This window comes from Mus caroli, unplaced genomic scaffold (assembly GCF_978045245.1).
Source record: "Mus caroli unplaced genomic scaffold, Mus_caroli_1 scaffold_14, whole genome shotgun sequence".
Taxonomy (NCBI): domain Eukaryota; kingdom Metazoa; phylum Chordata; class Mammalia; order Rodentia; family Muridae; genus Mus; species Mus caroli.
In genome coordinates, this window is record NW_028227269.1 from 82,753,962 (window position 1) to 82,763,867 (window position 9,906).

General features: G+C 51.0%; 1 protein-coding gene across 1 annotated transcript in view; it reads right to left on the reverse strand.

Moving 5' to 3' along the window:
• Mideas (mitotic deacetylase associated SANT domain protein) overlaps positions 1 to 9,201 on the reverse strand; it is a 66,836-nt gene extending 57,635 nt beyond the window's left edge. Inside the window, exon 1 of the mRNA XM_021179360.3 lies at positions 9,080 to 9,201. The gene's annotated coding sequence lies outside the window, so the exon portion shown is untranslated. The remainder of the gene's footprint in view (positions 1 to 9,079) is intronic.
• Between the last annotated feature and the right edge of the window lie 705 nt (positions 9,202 to 9,906).

Here is a 9,906-nt window from a genome sequence, read left to right on the forward strand (position 1 = left end):
ACTTGCTTTCAGGTTCTCAGGAGGCTCAGGCAGCCCCACCTTCATTTTTGTGAGGGCGGGAGGTGTTCTGTTATTTTGTTTTGCTTTTCAAGAGAGTTTCACCGTGTAGCCCTGGCCATCCAGGAACTCGATCTATATAGACCAGGCTAGCCTTGAATCGAGCTCAGAGATCCTCCTGCCTCTGGGATTAAAGGCTTGTGCCGGCCGGGCGTGATGGCGCACGCCTTTAATCCCAGCACTTGGGAGGCAGAGGCAGGCGGATTTCTGAGTTCGAGGCCAGCCTGGGCTACAGAGTGAGTTCCAGGACAGCCACGACTACACAGAGAAACCCTGTCTCGAAAAACCAAAAAAAAAAAAAAAAAAAAAAAAAGGCTTGTGCCACCACCACCTGATAAGCCTCTCCTTCATTAACTCCACGGCAGTCATATAACACACATACCTGCAAGCTGTAAGTAAGGTCAAACAGGCCTTCCTGACTTTCCACTCTCCTTTGACCACGGGAGAGTTAACCAGTCCTGAACACTGAATTTCCTAATGTTTAACTGCTCTTGGATGGTGTGTCCCCACTGTCCCCTGGGAGGATGCAGATGTGGAGTGGACACTTGAACCTTCCTCGTGCTCCCTAGTGCTTACTGGACCTTGCTTTCTTCAATGCTCTCGCTAACCGAATGTGGCGTGAGAGAAAGCTGAAGGCAGGGAGAGAGAGCACCTTGTAAGCCACACAGTGCAAAGTTAACCATGCTACAATTTCTTCTCCATGACTAGAGACGTCAGATTCTAAATGCCATCTGCCTGCACCTCCTCTGAGGTGGTAGAACACATCTTGAGGGGCTTTGTCTCCTCTAGTGCAAGACAAGGTACCAGCATGCCTGGTGGCTGGCTCCTGAGGGACCCCATAGCACCTGCAGGAGAAGACACAGAGCCATATTGCTTACTTCTCTGCAAGCCTCTTGCTGGCCTTCAGCTCGAAGGTCAAAGAAGGGTAGGGGCAAGGAGAGGGTACGCCGCAAACCACGGCTTTAGAGCAAGGTAGTCCGTCCACATGGGCAGCGCCCTCTGTCAATCCCACATCAACCACAGGCAACTCAAACCCAAGGCCACAGTTTAAAACCAGCTCCATGATTCTCTCTTCCATTATCCCCTGAGCATCTATTTGAAGATCCCTTCTTGCTTAGCCCCACACAGTTATTTCCTAACTTACAGCCCCCATGATCTTCCCAGGAAGTACACAGCAAATGGGCTCTCTTACCACACTCATTTACATTATACAAATTCAAATAGCCAAGCTTACTAGGAAGGAGGAGAGAGAGCAGACAGAGGAGGGAATGAAGGGGAGGGGGGGACAGAACATAATAGAACAAGGGGGAAAACAGCCATTAACACCTGCCTTTCCTGTGCTAAGAGCCCCCAGCCTGGTGTGGTGCGGTGGAATACTGTGAGGTAATTATTTCACCATCCTGGGGGATACAATAGCATTTAAATGAACTACTATACTACTTCATACTACATATCCCTCTCCACCTGGTGTTCAGTCTTCTCCTATAAATAGGATGCATTAAGATAAATCTTAAGTATCACAAGCCTATATGATGCAGGCACGACCCCGGAAACCTATAATCACAGCACTTGGAAGCCTACAGGAAGATGGCAAGTGGAAAGCCAGCTTGAACCAAGAGCAAACTCTAAACTCTTAAGACAGCCTGGAAATAAGGAAAGACCCAGAAAAGGGTGGGGGTGGGGAGGATCAACTCTGCCTGCTGAGCACACGGTGTCCACGAAAGGACTTTCATGGTTAATCTTAATTATGTTTGTATTCCTTGGCTTATCTACTGTCCCACCAAATTCCATTCTCCCAGGGACAGATTCACACTCAGGCAGCTCTGCCCTCTGGGACTCACCTGGGATACAGGCTTCTCTGAGCATGTGGGACCCATTCACGAGATCTCCAAGGCTGTCTCTCCCACAACACTGTCCCTGTGCTAATCAGCTGTTTCAGGGCATCAAGTCCATGTTACTGGGCCTTCTCTTCATTCCTCTCCGGAGCTGGGACGGTTGCTATGTCTGGCTAGAAAGCTTGGGGGACTTAACAAATGTCTAGCAATTAAAATCAATTAAGAGCTAAAGGTGACTGGGAGGTGTGGGGAGGGTGGAACACCTTTAAACCCAGCACTCAGGAGGCAGAGGCAGGTGGATCTCTGTAAGTTTAGGGCCAGGCTGGTCTACAGAGTGAGTTCCAGGACACCCGGGGCTAGAGTGGAACCCTGCCTTGAAAAAACAAAAACAAAAACAAAAAAAATAAACAGACAAACAGACAAGAAATGGAAGAGAAGAGAGGAGAGGAGAGGAGAGGAGAGGAGAGGAGAGGAGAGGAGAGGAGAGGAGAGGAGAGGAGAGGAGAGGAGAGGAGAGGAGAGGAGAGGAGAGAAGAGAAGAGAAGAGAAGAGAAGAGAAGAGAAGAGAAGAGAAGAGAAGAGAAGAGAAGAGAAGAGAAGAGAAGAGAAGAGAATTCTGGCTGGAAGGTGAATCCAGTGTATTTGTTGCAGCACTGTTTGGAGTGCAAGGGCTGGCAACAATCCAAGCATTCCTCTGTAAGTGACTAGTGACTAGTAGCATAAATCATGGTATTCACACAGCAGAGCAGAGTTCAGCCTCAGGGACAGTGAGGCCGCCTCACATGGGCTGGTGTAGAACAACCTCCAAACTTCTGTGTATGGCTCCACATTCCCCTGTTTGCTAAGCCTACACCTGGAAGAGGAGCTGAAAAAAAAAAAATGTTACGCGTAGTTGTCTAAGTGAGAGGAACCGTACGTAGGACAGCAGGCATGACGAGCATCAGAGGAGGGGGCCTCATTTTCAAACTTTATATCACCCATCACACTATCAAGTTTCTCTTCTGTGCATGTGTGCGTGAGGTATGCATGCATGTGTGTGTGTAGTGTGTGTGTGTGTGTGTGTGTGTGTGTGTGTGTGCATGAATGTGTGTCCATGGTTACATGGACGGCATACACGTGTACAAGTGTGCACATACACATGAAGGCCAGGGGTGGATGTCAGGCGTCCTCCTCGAGTGCCTGTCACCTTCTGCACTAAGGCAGGGTCTCTCACTCCATCCCAAAGCACACTGACTCATGAGCTAGCAAGCCAGCAAGCTGCTGCTGTGATCTCATCTCTGCATCCCAAGTGCTGGGATCTCAGGCAGGCCATTATGTCCTTAAGTGTGTACTGAGAATCCAAACTCCAGACTGGCATGGCAAGTACTTTGTCACCGAGCCATCCTCCAGTCCTACATTAATATTTTATTAATATCTTCTGGGCTTTGTATTTTTCTTAAGAAAAAAATCTTTCTCTCATAATTAATAATATGTATTTTTCTAATTCTCTTTGAATATATGTGTATATGTATGTACAGCAATCTCTTTTGTCTCTGTTGAGATTATTTTGACTTACGTTATACCCATGCAACATATCATTTGAATCTCGAACTATGCATATATATTAGCTTCCTAAATAGAAAACTGGGGGAGGGGCACCTACTAAATTTAAAGAACACACCTATAGGGTATGTTTTATAATATGTGAATTACATCTTGGGTATAAAAAAGAAAAGAAAAATGGAGACTGGAGTTCAATCCTTGGGCTCCGTCAAGGTGGGGGAAGGGCACTGTCCTCACAAAGTTGTCCTCTGACCCCCACACATGCACCACACCACACATATGCATACCCACACCCACTCACACACATCGCACACATAATATATTTTTTTTTAAAGAAAGAATCTGATTCACAAGGTGAGGTTGCGGGAGTCCGAGCCTGAGAACTCCTCAAGCCTCCTGCCAGAGCTTAGCCAGGATCCACCTCAAGACTCGGGTTTTCGACTTTAGCCTAGTTTTAGAAGTCAGGCCCTGATTGCACAAAGCAAGCCTGCAGCCACCTGGGAAGTAGCCCATCTCTAGAGTCTTGCCTCAGGTTCCCTCAGAAGGCCAGGGCAACCTAGAGAATAAGCCCTTGGCCCTTAAGACAGGTCCCAAGGCATAGCAGGGCATCTCGGGCAGGACGGCACACCCAATCAGGTCAAGAAGGAGCGAGCCTGATGCTGGACAGATACTATCTGACACCCAGAGAGAAAGCGGTGCTAGACATGGGGGAAATGATTGAGGTGAAGAGTCAGAAGGGTCCAGCGACGGCGGCTAACAGGCAAGAGAGGCAGGCCTGGAGGAAACGTGTTTGCAAGTTACACCACGGATCATGGGGTTTGAGGTTATGGCTTATGTGCATACTAAAGCAGAAGCAGACAAATTTAACTCTAACCTTTTATGTCATTACCATCATCACCACCGCCACCACCATCACCACCACCACCACCATCATCATCACCACCAACACCACCACCATCATCACCACCACCACCACCACCATCACCACCACCACCACCATCATCATCACCACCAACACCACCACCACCACCACCACCACCATCATCACCACCACCACCATCATCACCACCACCACCATCATCACCACCACCACCATCATCACCACCACCACCATCATCACCACCACCACCACCATCACCACCACCACCATTCATCGTTTACCAAAATGTGCTGTAAGTGGAGGAAGAGGTCTAGGGATATAAATATATATAAAACAAGGGCGTCCAGCTGAGTTTTAAACTGATCACTGTCATCTCTTTACAGCTCCATTTAAGAAGCTGAAGTGCCGTCATGCTCAACAGAGAAGCTGAAAATCCTTCCACCAGGACTAAGGTTCTCTTCAGCAGAAGGCCCCAGTGAATGTTACCAGAGACCCAGGCAGAGCCCGCAGGTTGGGGCAGGGAAATGCTTAAGGAAAAACACAGGAAGACAGCGGGGCTGAGCCCAGTGGAAGAGAGGAAGAGGGAGATATTCCCGGCATCCAGGAAAGCATGAGGGGCCAGAACGCTTGTTACCAGTGGTTGGACAAACACCCACAGCGGGTCACTGGGTCAGGGCTGTGATGTGAGGCAGGAGAACAGCAGAGGCCAGACTTCTATGAGGAAGGCCCAGTTTGATCCTTACCATGGAGACAGTGGGGAGCCGTTGAAGGCTGCTGGGCAGAAGGCTGACCCTTGCCTACTGGCATTAATGGTAAGATTACAGAGCAGCCCTTTATCCGAGGCTTATTCAAAGCCTCGTGTGGATTTCAAGTGGTACTTAAGACACAAAGTCCTAACACTCTGGCCCCGTGTCATGTGGACCAGAAAAAGAACGTTTAAGGGTCTCACAAAGAAGCGCTTCATGGAGACCTCAAGCGAGGGCTGCTTTATACAAGGAAACAAGCACGCATGTGGTTCCGCACGGTCAGCCGCAGCATCTGGAAGATTGCAGCACTTTCTTCAGAGTCTGGAATGTCCTCTTCAGCCAGGGCTGTTCCACCTCCCTCTTTTGGAGGTAAGTTGTTAATGTCAAAACACTGCATCCTCTGGAGTGCAGGGCCTGAGGCAGCAGAAGGAATCAGAAAGCTAGAAATAGAAGTTTCGGCTTGGACGGCATAAAGGGCCTTCTACACTGAGGTCACCTTCTTCACAAAAGCTGCTTCTCCCAGTAGCATTTTGATTTTTTTTTCCCCTGGAGTTGCTGAACTCCACAAACATCTCCTGTAGCATTTCCTTCTGGAGCAATAAAAGTATTTGTTACCCTTCTCGGGTTTTCAGTCAGAGCTTGTTTTCCAGCTGTGATTCTAACTGTGCATGGCAAGGCTGCAGGAGGGGCTCTGAACTCAGTAGCAACATCAAGCATTTATGTAAAGGTGGGTGAGGACCGCGGGCCTAGACTTGGGGGAGGGGGGGCCACCACAGGGGCAAGTTCTTTGAACAAAGGCAAAGCCTAGTAAACCAGAGAGAGGAAGGGCCTGAGCTCTGTGTGAAACTCAGTCAAGCCAAACTGGAGATGTGGGGGACAGACCTGCAGATGACTCCACAGCTCTGGGGAGCAGGCCTGGCAAGAGGCCCCTCCCTGCCATCCTGCCAGCCACACCAGGCGCACTTTGGGTGTTTCCCAGTCTCATCAAGGACATAAAAGACCATAAACTCAGAGTTCTCTTTCTCTGGGGGGTGGGGGGAGGGGGGTGGGGATGGGGGTCAGAAGGAAGCCTGTTCCTTCCATCAATCTTGGTATCACTAGGACTCACGGAGGCGGGGTTTTCTAGTCAGGTGACAAGAACCTTGACAGACAAGTTCAGTAAAAACTCAATATCCCCCGGAGCAATTGAGTTGTGAAATTCCAGGCAACTCCTACCTTAGTGGGCTTTTGTTCTAAATCCATTCCCCTGTGGCTACTGTGGAACCAGAGCTTCCAGAACTCTCCTGATTTTACATGATTTTCCTCCAGTCTCTGAAAGCACACAGATACCTGCCAGGGACTGTGTGCCCTAATGTTATAGTCTGACAAGCAGTCACTGTGCCGGTGACATACAGATGACACAAGGCTGCAACCCTGCAGTTGGCTTCCAAGTGAAATTCCACTGTTTGGCTTGAGAAGCCATGAAGGAACACCAGCATGTTCCAGTCGGTCACCAGTATCTGCTTCTGGAAGCAGAGAACCATGAGTGCACTGTAGGGGGTTGGTGCCAAGCAGTCACAGAGTAGCACAACAGGGAAAGGCATTGCCTGGTGAATCTCAGCCCAGGACAGACTGTATGACTGACAGACACTTGGGATGACAGAAGGATGGCCTTGCACAAATGCAGCACTCACTTCTTGGTCTCCAAAGGATTGCACTGGTCCTCCATACAGTTGAAGCTCTCAAGAAACCATTAGCCTTCTCCTATGTGCAGGTTGGGCCCCTGTGGTGGCTTGAATGGGCATTACCCCTCCCCCACCCCACTCCCCGCCCCGTCCCCGCAGACTCATACATCTAAATGCTTCCTCATTTGTTAGTGGAACTATTTTGGAAGGATTATGATATGTGGCCTTGTTTGGAGGAGGTGTGTTGCTGGAAGAGGGCTTTGAGTTTTCAAATGCCTATACTGGGCTCAGTGCCCCTGATCCCACCCCCACACCACCCCCACCCCCAAACCTGCTGCTGTGGATCCATCAGATCTAAGCTCTCAGCTACTGCTCCAGCGCCATGCCTGCCTGCCTGCTGCCATGTTCCCTGCCATGATGATCCTGGACTCATCCTCTGAAACTGTGAGCAAGTCCCCAATTAAATGCTTTGGTTTATAAGTTGCCTTGGTTACGGTGTCTCTTCACATCACTAGAAAAGTAGCTAAGACAGCCTGCTTCCTGCAGGGCAGGATTTGGATAGATATGAAGACCCCTACCCCTATAGACAGTACTAGGGAAGTAGGTATAGGGACCACACTACGGAAAACATGTGAGTCACCCTCACCCCCCACAGCCATTGGCCACACAGACACATAGTCTCAGAGCCTGGCACATTTCCTTTACCCACTAAGCATGCTTCCCCTTTGCCCAGAACACAATAAAGGAATTAGGACCCACCTAAATGTCTGCAGCTGATCCTTCAAGGCTCAAAGTCTGCCCGGCCAGCTCAGACATACATGACCTGTGACTCCTCTTTATAGCTAGCCCCAATCCTGCAATTCTGCTCATTCAAACAGCCCTTCCGTGAAGACAGGATTGGACAGTCATCTCCTATCTCCTTTTCCTGCTGACGTCATCCCACATTTTCTCAGGACAAGTGAAGGTACAGTTCTTGGCACAATGTTCAGGCTGCCTAAGATATTTATTCTGTAGTAAATAGTAAGGAAAGACTGTTTTCCTGAGTAGGCTCCAGACTCTCAGGAGATCAGCAAGCTGTCGGAGGTTAAGGGAGAGGCAAGGAAACAGCCATCCTGCAAAAGTTAAAGGGTAAGAAGAATTCGAGGACAGCAGTTCAGGCCCAGATCTGTCCTAAGCATTTGCAATGCAAATCTGCGTTTTGTTCACCACCACCAAGAGCTTGCACAATAGCGTGTGTATAAACATCCACGCCAACAAAGCCTGACTGTGCAATCACGCAGTAATTACAGACCGGCAGGAAGCTGCTGCTAGGGACTGCACTATTCAAGTTCTAGACATCCCATCTCCAACTGTCCGCGGCCTGTACACACATTCCTGCACACATCGCCCTGTCCCCGCCGCTGCACAGCTTCAGGCACAAACCAAGGAGCCCTGGCGCCAGCTGCTGGGCCACGCCAAGACCCCTGCAACTATGCAAAGATGTCATAAACTTCTCAGCTGTTCTTTAAAGACCCAGAGCCACGAGGCTACCGAGGGCGGGCGGCGGGGAACCATCATCAAAGTTCCCAGGCAAACTCCTGCAGCCCTAGCCGTTTTAGAACACAGAAAAGAACAAGATGCCACGGAGTCCACTGGAAGCGGCTTTCTGAGTTTTATATAGAAAACACTCACATATGTACGTGGGTGTGCTGACAGTTTTTATGGCTAAATTGCAAAGTGTTAGGCCTTAGAGAGCTTACTGTTGGGTTCGGGGCTTGGGAGGGAGGGAGAAAAAGTGCAGAGTCGGGAGGGGCTCATTTCAAGGAGGCCTGGGGGACAACTCGGGTTTTGCTGGTTGGAAATGGATAGGGCTGTTGACCCAAACTTCTGAGTTGCTCTGCTCTTCGTCACTGCAAGGCCGAGCAAACAAAAGTAGAGGGAAAGTTCCTGTAACTTCCTTCCTGAAACCTGGAGGAGGGCGGTGTAGAGGAAGGGAACGTTTCCCGGGGAAACACCGGGAAGGGCTGGAAAAGCAGCTGCACGCAACCCGAAGAGATGGGGCGCGGGGTGTAGGGCTGGCTCCGGTCGCAGGTCCGGGGAGGCCCCTTCCCGGCATCGCTACGCTCAGGGGTGGCTCCCGGAGAGGGCTAGGCTGCAGCCAGGCCGGTCTAAGACCCGAGTCAAAACAACCACCTCAGAGGCGCAACACCGGCCGAGATCTCCGCCACCCTGTCCCTCTCCTGCACCCCCACTCCCAGTGCCCCACGGCCCGGCCCGCGCCGCCGAGCCCCAACGAATTCCGGATCTCCCCTCCCGCCCCGAGCTCCACTTCGGCGCCCCCCACGGCGGGAAGGCCACCAGGCTCCCTCGACTCACCTGCACGCTGGATCCCTGGGCAGCTCCGAGGGGGCTCGGGACGCAATTCGAGCGCGACCAGCAGACTCAAACTTTGTTGCTCTCGGGACGGCGCAGTCGTCACTTCCTCGCCGAGCAGGCGGCGCGGCCCCGGCTGTGACCCAGCAGCTCGCGCGGCGGCGCGCAGGGCTCTGCAGCCTCCTGCCCCGCCCGCGCCCCGGCTCCGCGCGCCTCCGCGCGGCCCCCAGCCAAACCCTCGGTTTCCCGGTGCTGCAGCGGCTTTGGAAGCCTCGTCCCAACTCTCACCCCGCTCTTGGGGAAAGTGCGATCGGAGACTTCCTGTTCTCCCTTGAGTCTAAAAAGTGGCGTTGGAGCTCATAGGGCCGAGTTCAAGGGACCCTAGGGAAAAAAGTCCCCGACCTACATTCCCCCTCTCACGCACGCGCGCCCACACATACAGTCGGGAGAGAGGGGAGAGATAATAAAGGTTTTCATTTCATTTGTTATTTGGACTAGAGAGGACATGTGTGAAAGCAGCGTACTATTTCCTGAATAATGCTAGGCCAAACTCCAATCTCCCATCCTCATTTACAGGTCTGCACAGTTGTCAGTGGCTTTCCCCGGGTGGCACTTGTACACGATGTTACCATGCATTGTATTTCAGGAACTATGTCATCACCCACGTCGGGTCTGGGAAATAGTCGTTCTGTTCCCTTTCTTCTTGGATCCCCACCTCTTCCTTGTGCACTCAAGTCTCAGAATCTCTGGAGCCTGGTGCGTTCGGGTGTCATCATTAGCCAGAAGTGATTTTACAAGGTGGATCCTGGACGCAGGAGCTTCAGGCAATA